This window comes from Sapajus apella, unplaced genomic scaffold, assembly GCF_009761245.1.
Source record: "Sapajus apella isolate SASKATOON/1434 unplaced genomic scaffold, GSC_monkey_1.0 scaffold82, whole genome shotgun sequence".
Taxonomy (NCBI): Eukaryota; Metazoa; Chordata; class Mammalia; order Primates; family Cebidae; genus Sapajus; species Sapajus apella.
The window spans coordinates 1,061,589-1,077,977 of NW_022437022.1; the positions used below are offsets into that span (position 1 = coordinate 1,061,589).

The 16,389-nt window shown below is 41.9% G+C and overlaps 1 non-coding gene across 1 annotated transcript; it reads right to left on the reverse strand.

Moving 5' to 3' along the window:
* Positions 1-1,284: 1,284 nt before the first annotated feature.
* On the reverse strand, positions 1,285-1,352 carry LOC116533504. Its single transcript, XR_004261326.1, has one exon. It is a non-coding gene; the product is annotated as a small nucleolar RNA SNORD45 (small nucleolar RNA).
* Positions 1,353-16,389: the final 15,037 nt, after the last annotated feature.

The following is a 16,389-nucleotide window of genomic DNA, read 5'->3' on the forward strand; positions in this document are numbered from 1 at the left end:
ACACAGTGGGTTTATAATCCCCTTTTGTGGATTTGCTTGTGTATCTTTCTGAATGACCTTGAATATATTCTATGGCTAATTAATGGTTTACCAGTTAGAACCACATTAATCTGTTTGGTCATGCATGCAATATGCCTGCTGAAAAACGTCTCAGGCTTTCAAATAGAGGGACTTACTTGTCTTACCTTTTCTCACAATGAACCACCCCTGTGTGGGCTCTGGTGTTTCCTCCAGTGTCTATAGCCTCTTTGAGGAATAGAAAATGAAATAACAGTCAAGGAAAAATTGTGAGGCATCTATTGTTTCAAAATATGCAATCAAAGCAAAAAGTACAAAATGCAACTTTCAGATCACTAAGGTCATTTGTGTTTCCATTGTCAAAGTGTTATAATTATAATAATAATTATTTTTTTTGAGATGACATCTCACTCTGTTGCCAGACTGGAGTGCAGTGGCATGATCTTGGCTTATTGCAACCTCCACCTGCCTGGTTCAAGTGATTCTCTTTCCTCAGTTTCCTGAGTAGCTAGGACCACAGGCACCCACCACCATGCTCAGCTAATCTTTGTATTTTTAGTAGAGATGAAGTTTCACCATGTTGGCCAGAATGGTCTCAATCTCCTGATGTTGTGATCTGCCTCCCTTGTCCTCCCAAAGTGCTGATCTGAGCCACTGCACCAAGCTATTACAATTATTTTTAAAAGTCACATCATACTGCTTTTATAAATTCACTCAAACTTGTTTTGAGACCCCAGTATGTGTCAGTCACCAAGGATTAAATTATGAACAAAAATTAAAGAAAAATAAAAATAGCTAGGCATGGTGGCCCATGCCTGTAATCTCAGCATTATGGGAGGCCAAGACAGGTGGCTCATTTGATGAAATGCTATCTCTACAACAAATACAAAAATCAGCCAGGCATGGTGGCCCTCACCTGTAGTCCCAGCTATTCAGGAGGCTGAGGTGGATGGATTACCTGAACCTGGGAGGCCGAGGTTGCAGTGAGCCAAGATTGCACCACCACACTGCAGCCTGGCCGACAGAGTGAGACTCTGTCTCAGAAAAAGAAATGATGCATGTGTTCATGAAGCTCACAAGCCAATGGACAAGGCCAATTGCTAGTCAAATAATCTTTTAAAGAAAGCTCACCTTGTAACTGTGACAAGAACAGGGCAGAGGGCCCAGGTCAGTGGTGGCTCATCACAGTAGGAGTAGTGACCACCCAAGGAACTGTCAAAGGAACTGAAATCTGATGAAAGCATAGCTGAGCCTTTGTTTTTCCCCAATATCTCAGTATAATTTTAGAACTCACACCACAGATTCAGCTAATACATGCCATGACATCATTGACCACTGATCCTTTTAGAACCTTTGCACCTCACTTTGGGCTCAGTTTTCCTGATTTATTTCCCAATCATCTTTCTGCAGATCACTAGTAGCTGTCTTGAAGGAAGATAGATAAAAACTCGAATTCATCCAGTTTCTTGTGTTTCCCTAAAATGACTAAACATCCCTACAGTTTTCAGCAGAACTTTTCCCTACTATGGCACTTCTAGAATACCTTAGAACAAGGCTACTTCCTTTTATTTTAGAGTAATGCAAACAACTTTATTTCCAATTACACAAATCAGAGGTCCCAACGCCCAGGGGATGGGCTGGTTTGGGTCTGTGGCCTGTTAGGAACAGGGCTGTGCAGCAGGAGGTGAGTGTCGGGGCAGGTGAGTGAGGCTAAGCTTCACCTCCCGTCAGACGAGTAACTGCATTAGATTCTCATAGGAACACAAACCCTCCTGTGACCTCGGCATGCAAGGGATCTAGCATGCTCCTTATGAGAATCTAGATAAACATAATGTGCTTGAACCATCCTAAACCGTCCCTCACACTCCTGATCTGTGGAAAAGTTGCCTTTCACGAAACTGGTCCCTGGTGCCAAAAAGGTTGGGGACTGCTGACATAGATGATGCATGTCTATGGAGAAAATTCAAGCCTGATGGAAAATTGAAAAAAAAAAAAAAAAAAAAAAAAAAAGAAATTAAAGTCACTTCAAAACTTGTAATGTATTGTTAACATTTCAGTAAACTTCCTTTCCCAAATCTCTCTTTGCACAAGTACAGACACATCAATGTCAATTGCATCTCATTTTGCGGGGCAGCTTTCTTCATGGAGTTCTTGCTGTCCCAATGCCATCAATGACCATCATTCTCTCCATGGGTGGGTCATGTCCCTGCAGGGATGTAACCCACTGGCAGGTGGCCAGCCCCACATTGATGGACGTGAATTGACTTCCAACCTTCCATTATTTCAAATAAAGCTAAGATCCAAATCTTTGCACATACACCTTTGTTCTCTTGTTTGATTATCTCTTATGGGTAAATTACTAGATTCTTTGAATACTTAAACATGTGCAAAGAAGGCAATGGGTAGACCTCACTTCAATTCAGCCTAGTGAGACATTTCCACCCTCACTGCCCTCCCCAGCTGCCATCTATGATCCCGGGAGTACGTCCAGTGAAACGGAGCCATTAGCCAGGGCTGCATTTCAGGTGCTGAGCAGCACGAGGCGCATTCTCATCCCTTGGGAAGATTAAACGTCGAGCGGCCCCTGGGCCTTCTTATTAGTTGGTAACTAGTTTTCTTGTTCCTCCTCTCTTTCTATGTTGTAGCAGATAGGGAATTTTATTTAGAGGAATGTTAAGAGAAAAAGAGGGGTTCCGGGAAGATGAGGACATTTGAGGTGGAGATGCCTGGGCATTCCAACAGGATGAGGAAGTCTCTGGTCCCGGAATTCTGCAGGCTGCCAGGCCATGGATACCCACACGGGGATGTGCTGGTGTGGCTTCTTACAGGGCTCTAGGGATTCTTATCTATCCTCTCTGACCACCAGATCTATGGGAGACGTTGTGTTGTCTCAGTCCCTGCAAGGGGTCTATTCTCAGTGAAATGTTAGCGATCAGCTACTTTATGCCATCATTTTTCTTGCAACTCTCTCTGTCCACAGTGCTTAGCTAGGTTATTTGCCACACCGAATGCAGCCTCCTGCTGGCTTCTGTTGGTTTGAGAGGGTGAAGCTTGGAGTCCTGCAGGAGCAGCTATTTGGAGCAGCCGCCAGAGGGAGCCCCACTTGCCTCAGAAGTCTTGGTTTACGTGGCGAGCAGCCTTAAGGTCCTGCAGAATTCATTCACCCAAGCAGGCAAATTCCTTGGCTTTTTCCAAAGTTTAACATAAAGACACCACATTATTATTACTTTTTAGTTGCAAAATTGAATTGGAAACTTCTATTTTTTAATTGTAGTAAAAAAAACTTGTTTTACAGAAAGGAGTTGCATACAAAATTTGGTTTTTCAATGTGTGATGTAGCCTGAGTTTGCTGAATTGTACTCTGTTGAAGTATGTGATGTGACTCTGTTTCTCAGCTTCCTTAAAGTTTTAGGAGGAAAGTTTATCCAGTATTTTCTAGTGTGATTGCATCAGAGTTCTAGTGCTGACTCAGTGCAGACCTTGCTCAGAATAACTGGGGATATTTTTTGTTATGTTATTGGTTAAGATCAGCCCTACAGCTGTTGTTATTTAATAGTTTGGTTTCATATTTATAAACAACTGACCTTCTGGGAGTGACAATGCGTGTTCTGCCTGTCTTCTGAATCTCTGCCTCTGTGGGGCAGTTGGTGGTCTCCATTGCACAGTGCAATGTCCTTGACGCAGAGGTGAGAGTAACAGAGGGTCTTTGGCACGACTGGAGGTTAGTGGATTGTAACGGTCAGATAAAGCCTCCAGGCTTGGCCCCATTTGTGTTGCTTCCAGTTTTGAGTAATTATGAATAATGTTGCCATAAAGATGCATGCCCAGATTTTTCAGTTAAAGGTAAGTCTTTTATTTCTTTGGGACAGACATGTAGAAATGAGATCCCTAGAAGCTGGGCTTTAAGTAAGCAAATATTCACCTCCATAAGAAATCATCTGCCTTCAAGACAAGAAATAACCAAAATCAGAGCTGAACTGAAGGAGATTGGGATGTGAAAAACCATTCAACAGAACAATAAGTTAATAAAACAAATAGATCACTAGCTATGTTAATAAAGAAGAATAGAGAGAAGATTTAAATAAACACAATCAGAAACAGCAAGAGGGGTATTACCACTGACCTCACAGGAATACAATTAACAGTCAGAGAATATTATGAACACATCTATGGTCATAAACTAAAAAAATCTAGAAGAAATAGATAAATTCCTAGACATATACACCCTCCCAAGACTGAACTAGGAAGAAACTGAAATCCTGAACAGACTGATAAGGAGGTCTGAAATTAATTGGTCATAAATAGCCTGCCAACCAAGAAAAGCACAGGACCAGACAGATTCATAGCTGTATTCTACCAGATGTACAAAGAAGAGCTGGTGCATTCCTTGAGGAGCTAGTCTAAAAAAACTGAGCAGGAGGGACTCATCCCTAACTCATTCTATGAGGCCAGCATTATCCTGATACCAAAACTTGGCAGAGACACAACAAAAAAAGAAAACTTTAGGCCAATATTTTTGATGAACATTAATGCAAAAATCCTCAACAAAATACTGGTAAACCAAACCCAGTAGCACATCAAAAAGTTTATCCACCATGATCAAGTAGGCATTATCCCTGGGATGCAAGATAGCAATGTTCAACATATGCAAATCAAGAAATGTGATTCATCACATAAACAGAACTAAAGACAAAAAACGCATGATTATCTCAATATATGCGGAAAAGGCTTACAATAAAATTAAACACCACTTCATGTTAAAAACTCTCAATAAACTATGTATTAAACGAACATACCTCAAAATAATAAGAGCCATCTATAACAAGCCCACAGCCAACGTCATACTGAAAGGGCAAAAGCTGGAAGCATTCCTCTTGAAAACTGGCACAAGACAAGAAAGCCTTCTCTCACCACTCCTATTCAACATAGTATTGGAAGTGTGGGCCTGGGCAATCAGGCAAGAAAAAGAAATAAATTGCATCCAAAAAGGAAGCGAGAAAGCCAAACTATCCCTGTTTTCAGACAACATGATCTATATCTAGAAAAGCCCATAGTCTTGGCCCAAAATCTCCTACAGCTGATAAATTCAGCAAAGCCTCAGGATACAAAATTCATGTGCAAACGTCACTAACATTTCTATACACTAACAACAGTCAAGCTGAGAGACAAATCAGGAGCAAACTCCCATTCACAATTGCCACACACAAAAAATAACATGCCTAGAAATACGACTAACCAGGGAGGTGAAAGCTCTCTACAAGGACAACTACAAAACACTGCTCAAAGAAATCAGATGACACAAACAAATGGAAAAACATTCCACACTCATGGATAAGAAGGATCAATATTGTTAAAATGGCCAAACTGCCCAAAGCACTTTACAGATTCAATGCTATTCCTACTAAACTATCATCAACATTTTTCAGTAAACTAGAAAAAAATTTTTTTTAAAAAATTTATTTATTATACTTTAAGTTCTGGGGTACATGTGCAGAGTTTGCAGGTTTGTTACATAGGTATACACGTGCCATGGTGGTGGTTTGCTGCATCCATCACCCCGTCACCTACATTAGATATTTCTCCTAATGCTATCCCTCCCCAGTCCCCTTACCCCCTGCTATTCCTCTCCTAACCCCCGACTTCCCAGGCCCCGGTGTGTGATGTTTCCCTCCCTGTGTCCATGTGTTCTCATTGTTCAACACCCACTTATTTTTAAAATTCATTCTGAACCAAAAAAGAGCCTGAATATCCACAGCAACCCTAAGCAAAAAGAACAAAGCTAGAGGCATCATGTTGCCTGACTTCAAACTATACTACAGGGATATAGTAACCCAAACAGCATGGTAATGGCACAAAAGCAAACACATAGACCAATGGAACAGAATAGAGAACCCAGAAATAAGTCTGCACACCTACAACCATCTGGTCTTCAATAAAACTGACAAAAACAAGCAATGGGGAAAGGATTCTCTATTCAATAAATGGTGCTGGGATAAGTGGCTAGCCATATGCAGAAGACTGAAGCTAAATCCATTCCTTACACCATATACAAATATTAAATAAATGGTGCTGGGATAGCTGGCTAGCCATATGTCAAAGATTAAAACTAGATCCCTTCTTTATACCACATACAAAAATTAACTCAAGATGGATTAAAGACTTAAATGTAAAACCCAAAACTATAAAAACTTTGGAAGACAACATAGACAATACCATTCTGGACATAAGAATGGGCAAAGATTTCATGATAAAGACACCAAAGCAATTGCAACAAAAGCAAAAATTGGCAAATGGAATCTAATTAAAGAGCTTCTGCACAGCAAACTATCAACAGAGTGCACAGACAACCTATAGAACCAAAGAAAATTTTTGCAAATTTTGCATCTTACAAAGGTCTAATATCCAGCACCTATAAGGAACTTAAACAAATTTACAAGAGAAAAGCAAACAATACCGTTAAAAATTAGACAAAGGACATGAATAGCCATTTTTTAAAAAAAGACATATATGCAGCTAAGAAGCATATGAGGAAAAGCTCAAATCATGGATCATTAGAGAAATGCAAATCAAAGCCACAATGAGATACTATCTTAGACTAGTCATAATGGTTATTATTAAATAGTAACAAAATAACAGATATTGGCGAGGTTACAGAGAAAAAGGAATGCTTATACACTGTTGGTGGGGCTGCAAATTAGTTCAACCATTGTGGAAGACACAGTAGCATGGCAATTCCTGAAAGCCTAAAAACAGAAATACCATTTGACCCAATGATACCATTATTGGGTATTATTACTTGGTATATATCTAAAGGAATAGAAATTGTTCTATTGTAAAGACACATGCACGTGCATATTCATCACAGCACCACTCACAATAGCAAAAACATGACATCAACCTAACTGTGCGTCATCAGTAGACCTGACAAAGAAAATGTGGTGTATATCCACCATAGACTGCTATGCACCCATACAAAGAATGAGATCATGTCTTTTGCAGGAACACGGATGGAGCTGCAGGATATTACCCTCAGCAAACTAACCCAGGAACAGAAAAGCAAATACTGCATGTTCTCACTTATAAAAGGGAGCTAAATGATAAGAATACATGGACACATAGAGGGGAACAACACACAATGGGGCCTATTGTAGGGTGGAGGTTGGGAAGGAGGGAAAGGATCAGGAAAAATAACTACTGGCTACTAGGCCTAGTACCTGGGTGAGGAAATCGTCTGTACAACAAATCTCCCATGGCACAAATTGACCTATATAACACATGTACCCCTGAACTTAAAAGGTAAATTAAAAAAAGAAAGAAATCACTTGCCTTCTTTAACCACACTCCCTTCTTTATCAGAGCTCTCTCCTTAGGTGACTTCATTCGTTCCCAGGGCTATGAATGTCATCTGCAACTTGAGAAGACTCCAATTATATCCCAAATTCGGTACTTCTTTTGAAATGAAGTCTGACTATTACATCATCTTAGGAACACCTCTTACTGGATGCTTCACAGGCAACTCAAATGTAAGCTGTCTAAGATGGAATTCCTGATTCCGCCCCCCAAACTGCTTCCTCCCCATCTCGGTAAGTGGCATCACCAACCATACACCGGTTTCTCAAACTAGACAGCCCTGACTCCCTGTCCCCTCATCCTATTCTTTAGTCAGTTTTGTGGTTTCAAGCTTCAAAAGATATCTTAAAACTCCCACTTTTCCCCAAATCCTCTGCCACCACCTTCACATATACCATCAGCCAGAAGTGGGCTCAGGGGAGCCCGAGTCAGGGAGCGTCTTTGTCTGCAGATGGCAGAGTGCAGCGATGTGTCCCCCTGAGACCCTGAGCCTCAGACAAGCTCTCTGAGGGACCGTGTTTACCAACCCTGGGGTGCACCTACCTCTGGCATTCTTGTTATGTGAGATTATAAATGCCCTTATTATTTTATACTTTAAGTCATCTTGAGTCAAGTTGTTATTTTTGTTGCTTTGATTGTAGTTTTTTGTTGTTACTTAAAGCCAAAAGCATCCTAACTGATAAAACACAGCTTGCCAGAAAGTAAATAGATATAATTTTAGATGAATAAAATCATGCTCCCATATTAATGGTATTAGCACTTCAAGTTAACTTGACGAAGAGGATTTTTAAAAATATACATATGTGTTCCTTTAAAAAAAAATCAACAGCCTTTATGGATGAGATATCACATATATTGAAATGTACCAATACATATGTATAGTAGGTAAAATGTTAATATATTTTACTTTAATTGTATTACAATTATGAAGTATTTTCCAATAACATTGTTTCCTTTGATTTTCCTACCCTATGAAGTAGACAGTGAAGATTTGTTACTAAAATAACAATTTCGTTTACTCTTCAAATATTTGTTAAGGACCTCCCATGCTTGGAGCACTGTGCTAGGTGCTGGACACAATGTTAAACAAGACAGTCTGAGCTCAGCACTAACAGAACTTGCTTTAGAGAATGTGGGAGATGGAACTAACTTCACAGAGTGTGATGTTTTCTTAGACATAAAGCCTGAAAAAGGCTAGTCATACAAACTGTCTAGATAAGAGAAATCCCAACAGAGGAAACAGCATGTATGAAGAACTCTTCCCTTAAAAAAAAATGTTGCATATTCTAGGAACCAACTAAAAGCCATGTGTGAGAGGGGGGAAAGAGTGGATTATGATGAGTTTAGAGAGATGAGTAAAAACCTGTAAGACACGCAGGGAAAACCTATAAGACACGCAGGGTTGTAAAGGCCGTGATAAGAAATTTGAGAAGTCATTGACTGGTTTTCAGGAAAGAAAACGAAGTTAACTGAAGGGGCTAAGACACAGTAGCAAGTATGTACCTGCTGGGTGTTGGCATCCATCTCCACGAAAGATGAGAGGACCCGCTGGACACCTGGAGACAGGACCACAAGGAGGACTGGGATTAATCAATGCTTATTTTTTTTCTGTTATGGAAGTAAAAGTGTTCATTTAAAAATTCAGAAAACATGAGGAAGAAAAAAATGATATAAATTTCTATCAAATAGTCTTTTCTTACAGAATTTGAATGTGTATATATTTTATGTTTGTAACTTTTAAATCCTGATTCCCATGTGGGCCACTTGCATTTATAGAAGCACAGTCTAGAAACCAAAAATAATTTGAAAGGAAAGGAAATCCAGAATCTAATAGCTTTTCTCCAAATACTCTAAAAGAGATCAAATTCATAACCTGTGGCCACATTGATCCCTCCCACAACGCTTTGGAGTTTTATTTGTTAAATGCAGTCACGGTGCACTTGCTGGGTCCCCTAAAGGCACGTTAAACATTCAAACTGTGTAGTTCTGCCTGGCCTGGGCAGGCTCAAAGCTTCCATATTCATCCATTTTCTCCTCTTTGAGAGGAGCCTAATGATGCCTAATGAGATAATGTATGAATGGTGCTCGACAGCGGGGATTTAATACATGTTGTTCTATACCTGGTTTCCTTTCAATCCTCTCAAAATGTTTCATGTCAAAAAAATACTTATTGTATGATACATTGACAAAAAAAAAATGTAGGTCACAGCCTTTCAGGAACCTTCTAGTTAGGGAGAAAATTACACACAAGAGAGTCAAACAGCAAACCTTAAATGTTTCTGATCATGAAATGAGGGTCAGGGTCATCGCTCAATTCATATGAGGTCCCGACATGGTGCTCTCCATTGCATGCTCTCTGGCTCCAATGGGGGTGGTGGTACATTGAAAAAGTCCAAGCACCTTCACCTGCAATTGAAGGTTGTACTGGTTTAAAGAGTATCCCTCAAAAATTCATGTTTACCATGACCCTCAGAATGAGACCTTATTTGAAATAGGGTTTTTGAGGTATAATCAGTCAAGACATGCTGAGGTCATATTGGGTTAGGCTGGGTCCTGATCCAGTGACTGGTGTCCTCGTAAGAAGAGGGAGATGAGACGCAGACACAGAGAAGCACCCCAGGTGACGACACAGAAGCAGACTGGGAGGGCGTATTTGGCGATGGAGGCAGATGTTGGAGAGATGAGCCACACACCAAGAATTGCCAAGAATTTCCAGAAACACCAGAAGCTGGAAGAGGCAGGAAGGATCCTCCTCTGGAGCCTTCAGAGAGAGCATGACGCTGCGGACACCTTGATTTTGAACTTCTGGCCTCTAGAGCAGTGAGACAATGCATTTCTCTTGTTCAAGCCATTCAGGTTGAGTTACTTTATTACAGTGGCCCTAGAAACAGATACAGAGGTGTTGTTCTCTGCCAAAGTGTCAGCCATGCCTCCAGCATTGTTACCCTGTCCTCCACAAGGACACATTGTCCTGGAGCATGGACACTTCCAGGTACCTCTAGGCCTTCTTCATGATTCTTTTTACCCCCAGATGGAACTGATCTTCCCATACTCTCTTCCACCCACACTTCTAGCTTTTGATTTACTTAGGAGTGCTACACAAAACCCAGGAAAAGGAATTAAGAGCAACTTTTTAAAAATCAAGGCTCTTGGCTGGGCGCAGTGGCTCACGCCTGTAATCCTAGCACTTTGGGAGGCTGAGGTGGGTGGATCACCTGAGGTCAGGAGTTCAAGATCAGCCTGGCCATCATGGTGAAACCCCATCTTAATAAAAATAAATAAATAAAAAATAAAAATAAAAATCAAGACTCTCATTTTTGGTGGATGTATATCATTTGTGAGGATGTTTTGTCCAGTTGCTGGAAGCATTTTTTGATCCTGTTAATCGTAAATAGCCATGATGTTCTTTAGCGTTTAACCAACTGAGAGGGAACAGTCTATATAATCCTTTGATTTATTTAGTCAAGCAGAAAAAAAAGGTGTTCCATGTGAGATGTTTTATTGCTTTTTATGGACTTTGGGATAGTGGGGGCTCTTAGAAGGTGTTTGAACACACGAGTTTTAAACTTTTTCCAAGTGTGGGCTATTTTAGTAATGTAATGCTATTTGGCAAACCAGCCCATAACTCAGTGCTGAAAGCAATAGCTATTGGCCACTTGCTGCTCTGTGGTATGAATGGGGCTCAGCCAGACAGCTCCGGTCACCTCACCTGGTGTTACTCATGTGGCTGCAAGATCACTCACGTGTTCGGTGCTTCTGCTTGAATGGCTGTAATTGCTGATTGCTGGCCAAATATTTTTCTTTTTCCACGCTGTCTCTCCAGCAGGGTAGCCATTCCTCTTTACATGATGTCAGACTTCAATTGCTTCTTAGTGAGCAACTAAAGAGGGCTTAGGCATGCACTCGTCCACACGGTTGTGTTCTCAGCTCATCATGCATCCTTCGTCCTGCTCATTGTTGGTCTGGTAGGAGGTGCTACAACCCTGAACCAAGTTTTCACTCCAGCTGGTCTTGGAACCCAAACTGGGTTTTGTGGGATTGTCTAGTTTACTAAGCCAAAATTACCTTGGCCCTTCTCTGTGTTGTAATCAATCCAGAATTGCTTCCTGAGGAAAACTTTGAATCTGTCTTTAGATACTGCCTCAGAACTCCTTTCTGGGAAAGAGAAATGCCTTGGGCCACATTAATTTGAACCCAAATAGAATTTCATTTACTGGAACGTGTTTTCATTATTGTGCCTTAAATGGACAGTGAAGGGCACCATTTTCCATACAAGCTTTTCTTACAGTACGTATGTTGTTAAGTACATTGTTTTTTATGCCACGAGAATCATCTCTGTGTTCTGGGGAAATGTATGTCAGGGCTCAGTTAAATTCATCTGTGCTTCTCTAGCACAACTGGTTTTTTAAAAAAACATGTTTTTTTGGTTGTTGTTGTTGTTATTTTTGCATTGCCAGTTGGGCAATGGATCATTTTTCCTCTTTTCATTGGCTGGTTGCAAGTTCAGTGCCTCGTTTCCAAGTGTTCAGGAGCGTGTGATATGTATTTTGAGTACTGACTGCACTCTCACTTTTCTCTTATGATTTCTCTCCTGTTGTCTGATACCCTTAAATTCCTATTAGTCATTTCCAATGATATGGATATCTTGTCTTTGTCATTTTGTTCTTATAATTTCTTGTGTAATTTCTTAGACACAGTAAATGCTTTATTGTACATGTTCATTGCTTATTAAATGTTTCATGTCTTCGACTTTCCTAGGGTGTGCTGTAAAAGTCACTTTTGTGCCACAGATGTTCTCCTCCTTCTTGGCTACCGAGAAATGTTTAATTGCTTGTCAAGTCTCAGTTCAAAGATGGTGGATAAGCTACATGAAGTTTTTGTAACGCTAAGGAAGACAGACACGTACTCTCCCGTGCTCCCTGTTTTCTTTCTTCACCTCTCAGCCTAAATGCTTGACTCATAATTATTGCATAACAAGTAGTGCAGTGATAGCAGCAGCAGCCCGTCTTGAGCAGCTGCTACCATCACGCTGGCTGTAGCAGAGAGGCACAGCCAGGGCTGTGGAGCCAGCAGGAGCCAGAGACAAGTGGGAGCCCCACCCCTTCCAAGTTGGTGGAGCAGGAACTCCCTGGGTGCAGCTGGAGCTGTTCACGTCCTGGCTACAGACCTGGGCCTCTGGCTCCACAAATCGTGCAGGAACCCCACCCACTGAGGCACAGCTGCAGCTGCTCGTGGGTCCGGCTCATGGAGCACCGAGAGCCAGCTCTCTCGGCAAGTGTGGAACCCAGGCTGGCAGTGTGAGCCGAGCACAGCCTGCCAGGCCAAGTGGGTGGGACGAGCCCAGTGGGTCTTGGCAAAACTCAGGGAAAGGTGCCACCAGCCACAGAGGTTTCCGGTCAGAAAAGCAACACCCCAGGCATCCCATAACCATAGGATGACCGATTGAGTGATCATAGTTTTTGCTGAATATAGTTTACACATGATGTGTTTCTCACATAACTGAGAGGTGTGAGTGTTCTTTTTCCACTACTAATGGCAGCTGTTGGCTTCTCATCTGCCATTCTGCCACATCTTGAAGCAGGTCCCCCTAGACTATCCCAGAGAAATTCCATACTACGTCCATATCTATATTGACACACAAAAAGTCAGGCCTTCCACCTAACCAAAAATCCAACTGTGGTTGTACATTATTTGCTTTGTATACCACTGAAATTGTGAGCAAAATGACCAAAAAATTGTTTAAAATGTACCTATAATAGTATGAATTAATAATAAATGTTAATAAACAGCCTCTGGATTTCTGGTTCAATAAATTGCTCTTGGCTGTGTGGATGCTTTTGGTGCAATAAATTACTCAATAGCCAGGAGTGTCCCAGGAGCTTCAATAGTTAGTTCTGATTCCTTTACATGTGCAAATGCTGAAGTTGTAGAATGTGTATTATTTGTTAAGCTAGTTATTTCCATATGGTACTGAAATATGCTCAGATTAAATTCTGTAAGCTGAGACCATTTGCATGCCTGCCACATTCAGCATTTTCTTGTGTTCTCATAAAGGGTTGGTTTTCAAATATTAGAGGAGAAGAAATCCAGGAAATTGGAGATGTTTACAAAGTTTGGAAGTACATGTGATTCCGGTTATTTCAGCTCCAGATGTTTTGCTTAGAAAAATTTGCAAGAAAAAGTGCTTGGTGATTGAAATGTTTAGCATTTACAAACTTACGCATTTATGACTTCATTAAACATCCTCAGATTGACAGTACTTCATAGTACTACATAGATGCATTTAGAAATTGCTTAAGAATGCATATCTAAGATCACTTTCTAGGTAAAGAGGAAAAAACAAAGAAATGGCTTATTTTTAAATCATGGCATTGTTGAAATTTTTAGTTTGTGTCAAAATCCTAAAAATTTTGTAGATATCAGGCACTTCTAGAAAACTACATGAAGCAGGCATGTAGATAGCCACTATTTTACAGTAAAAAATGGGGAAAAATTACAGAAGAGTTCTATTTTTTATGACTTGGTAGAAAGAGGACCAGGCAAGAATTTGGGGACATGAGGATAGCCTGAGCTTGATCCCTGTCATTCGAGACTGGACAGAGTGGCCTGCCAGACCTCTCCCTTGTTGGAGAGCAGTGGTATGTTCTTGGCTCACTGCAACCTCCACTCTCTGGTTCAAGAGATTCTCCTGTCTCAGCCTCCCGAGCAGCTGGGACTACAGGCACCTGGCAGCATTCTTGGTTAATTTTTGTATTTTTAGTAGAGACGGGGTTTCACCTTGTTGGCCAGGCTGAGCTCGAACTCCTGACCTCAGGTGATCTACCTACCTCAGCCTCCCAAAGTGCTGGGATTACAGGCATGAGCCACCACGCCCGGCCTCTGAGTTCATTTTTAATTCAAAGTTGAGTAGACATTTGCTCAGCTTTGTCGCTGATACCAATGATTCTTGCTTAACAAAGGAATGTGCAAGAAGAGACTGAGGCCCTCCACAAGGCTTCAGGCATCTTGACGACAGTGACTCCCAGCACTCAGTCCATAAGTTCTGGGTCACTTAGACCCATGTCCAGAGCAGTTTCAGGACCCGAGGGGTATTACGCCTCTTAGCCCCAGACAGCAGTTTTTGTTCATGTGTCATAACATGTGTCAGTTTGCTAAGTGACTTAGCTCCTGAATGAAAGGAATCCACACTTGTTCTGGGGTTGAACACGTCACCAGGCTAACAGCAGAGAGTTCTCAATTTCTAGAAAAAAATATGGATAAAGATGAAAATTTAAAGTAACAATTTGGAAAACTCTTGGTCAGATTCCTTTCTGGGGACTTGTTTATGAACCCCGTAATTGATGACGTTGTTTTCCTTTCTTCAGAAATAAAATAGAATTTAAAAACTGTATCCATACATCTGACTATGCCTTCTGTGATAATAACTCATCATGACACCACAGTGTTTCTGCTGGAGGGCAACCAGTGGCCTCCTGGCAGTTGCAGTAGGACTTGTGACTGGAAATCTCCTCAGGGGGCTGCCCCCGCCTCTGAAGCCCGATGGTCTCCAGGGGCATCAGCTGAGCACCTGGGAGAATATGCTCCTCCATCTGTCCCTGGTTAGCCAAAAGCATCATCGCCTGAATGGAGGACGGTAAACTCGGGAAAGAGGTGAGTATTGAATGAATGAGTCCTCATACCCCTCAATGGGGGTCCCAGAAAGGCGTGCAAGAGACTCTTACAAACCCTGTGACAAGCGTGAGGGCACCCTGCCCAGGTGACAGATGGCAGATGACCTCTGCTTAGGGTCAGCGAGAAATCTTTGATAATTGTCAAGTAGATGGAAGCCAATTAAAAAGCCTTACTTCAATAAAGAGGCCAGTTGAAAAGGAATAAAGATGCTGAGTTCTGTCACCAATTCTGCTCCTGACAATCCCTCTTGGGGCATGCGTTCTTGAGGTGCCCCTGGTGCAGCCTCCCAGGACTGCGTGAGTGGGAGCAGCAGGGCTGCCCCAGGTGACGTGGGAAGAAGCCAGGCATTGGCTCTGCACAGCCACATGCCTGCTGGGTATGCTCAGAGAAGGTGATTTCACTGGCAACAGGATTCGGGGGTGTGTGTGTGTGTCTGTGTGTCTGTGTGTGTCTGAAAGATAAAATACAGACATATGTAAAAATGATGTACTCCAAGATTCTACAGAAATATTTTTAAAATATTTTAAAAGTTTTGTATTGTATATACGAGAAGACAAACGCCATTTGAGTCAAGATCAATAAAGTTTTTGGAAAGAACAAACTTAGAAAGGCAATGAAGTAAAAATAAAATACCGGTTTTTACAGTCTGCGGTGAACTCCCGAGAAGGGGCTGCAGCCGCTGACGCAGGACCTCAGCCCTGCAGTGCGTGCTAGGAGCCGTGAGGAGATGGCGCCGCGCGGGGCTGCACAGGGCGCCCTTGGAAAGCCCGCGGGGATCCAGAGTGGGTGGAAAGAAAGGTGACAGGCTGGTTAGCAAACGTGGGCGTGGAGAGAGAAAAACCAACTTAGCAAAGAAAACAAAATCAGAGGAATTTGAGGGAGTCGTAAGAAGAGTTTCCTGAATGGAAAAGAAGTTGGATGTGCATTGAAAGGGCTCCCCAACAAGGCGGTGCAAAGCGGAAACAAACTGTAGTGTGCTGGTGCGTTTGGCGCTCCTCCCACGCTCTGGGAGACAGAGATGAACTAACCGAGTCTAAATAATGTAGCTAATAAGGATGATGATGTAGGCACACACATATACCCCTAAAGTGACTACATCCATGGAAACATTTCAGCATTCAAGAAACACACATTTTTAGCATCCGATACACTAGAAAGAAAAGTGCAATAAACACGCAAACACATTGGAAAGCGCGCAAGAGCCACCGCCCTGCTTCCTGCATCCCTGGCGTGGATCCCGTGTGGGCTACTGCGCGGGAGTCTGGCGGCGAAGGAGCTCCCTGGGAGATGCCGGTGATGCGGGATGTGGGCATCAAGCCAAAAAGTGGGGGGGCGGTGGGATGGAAAACC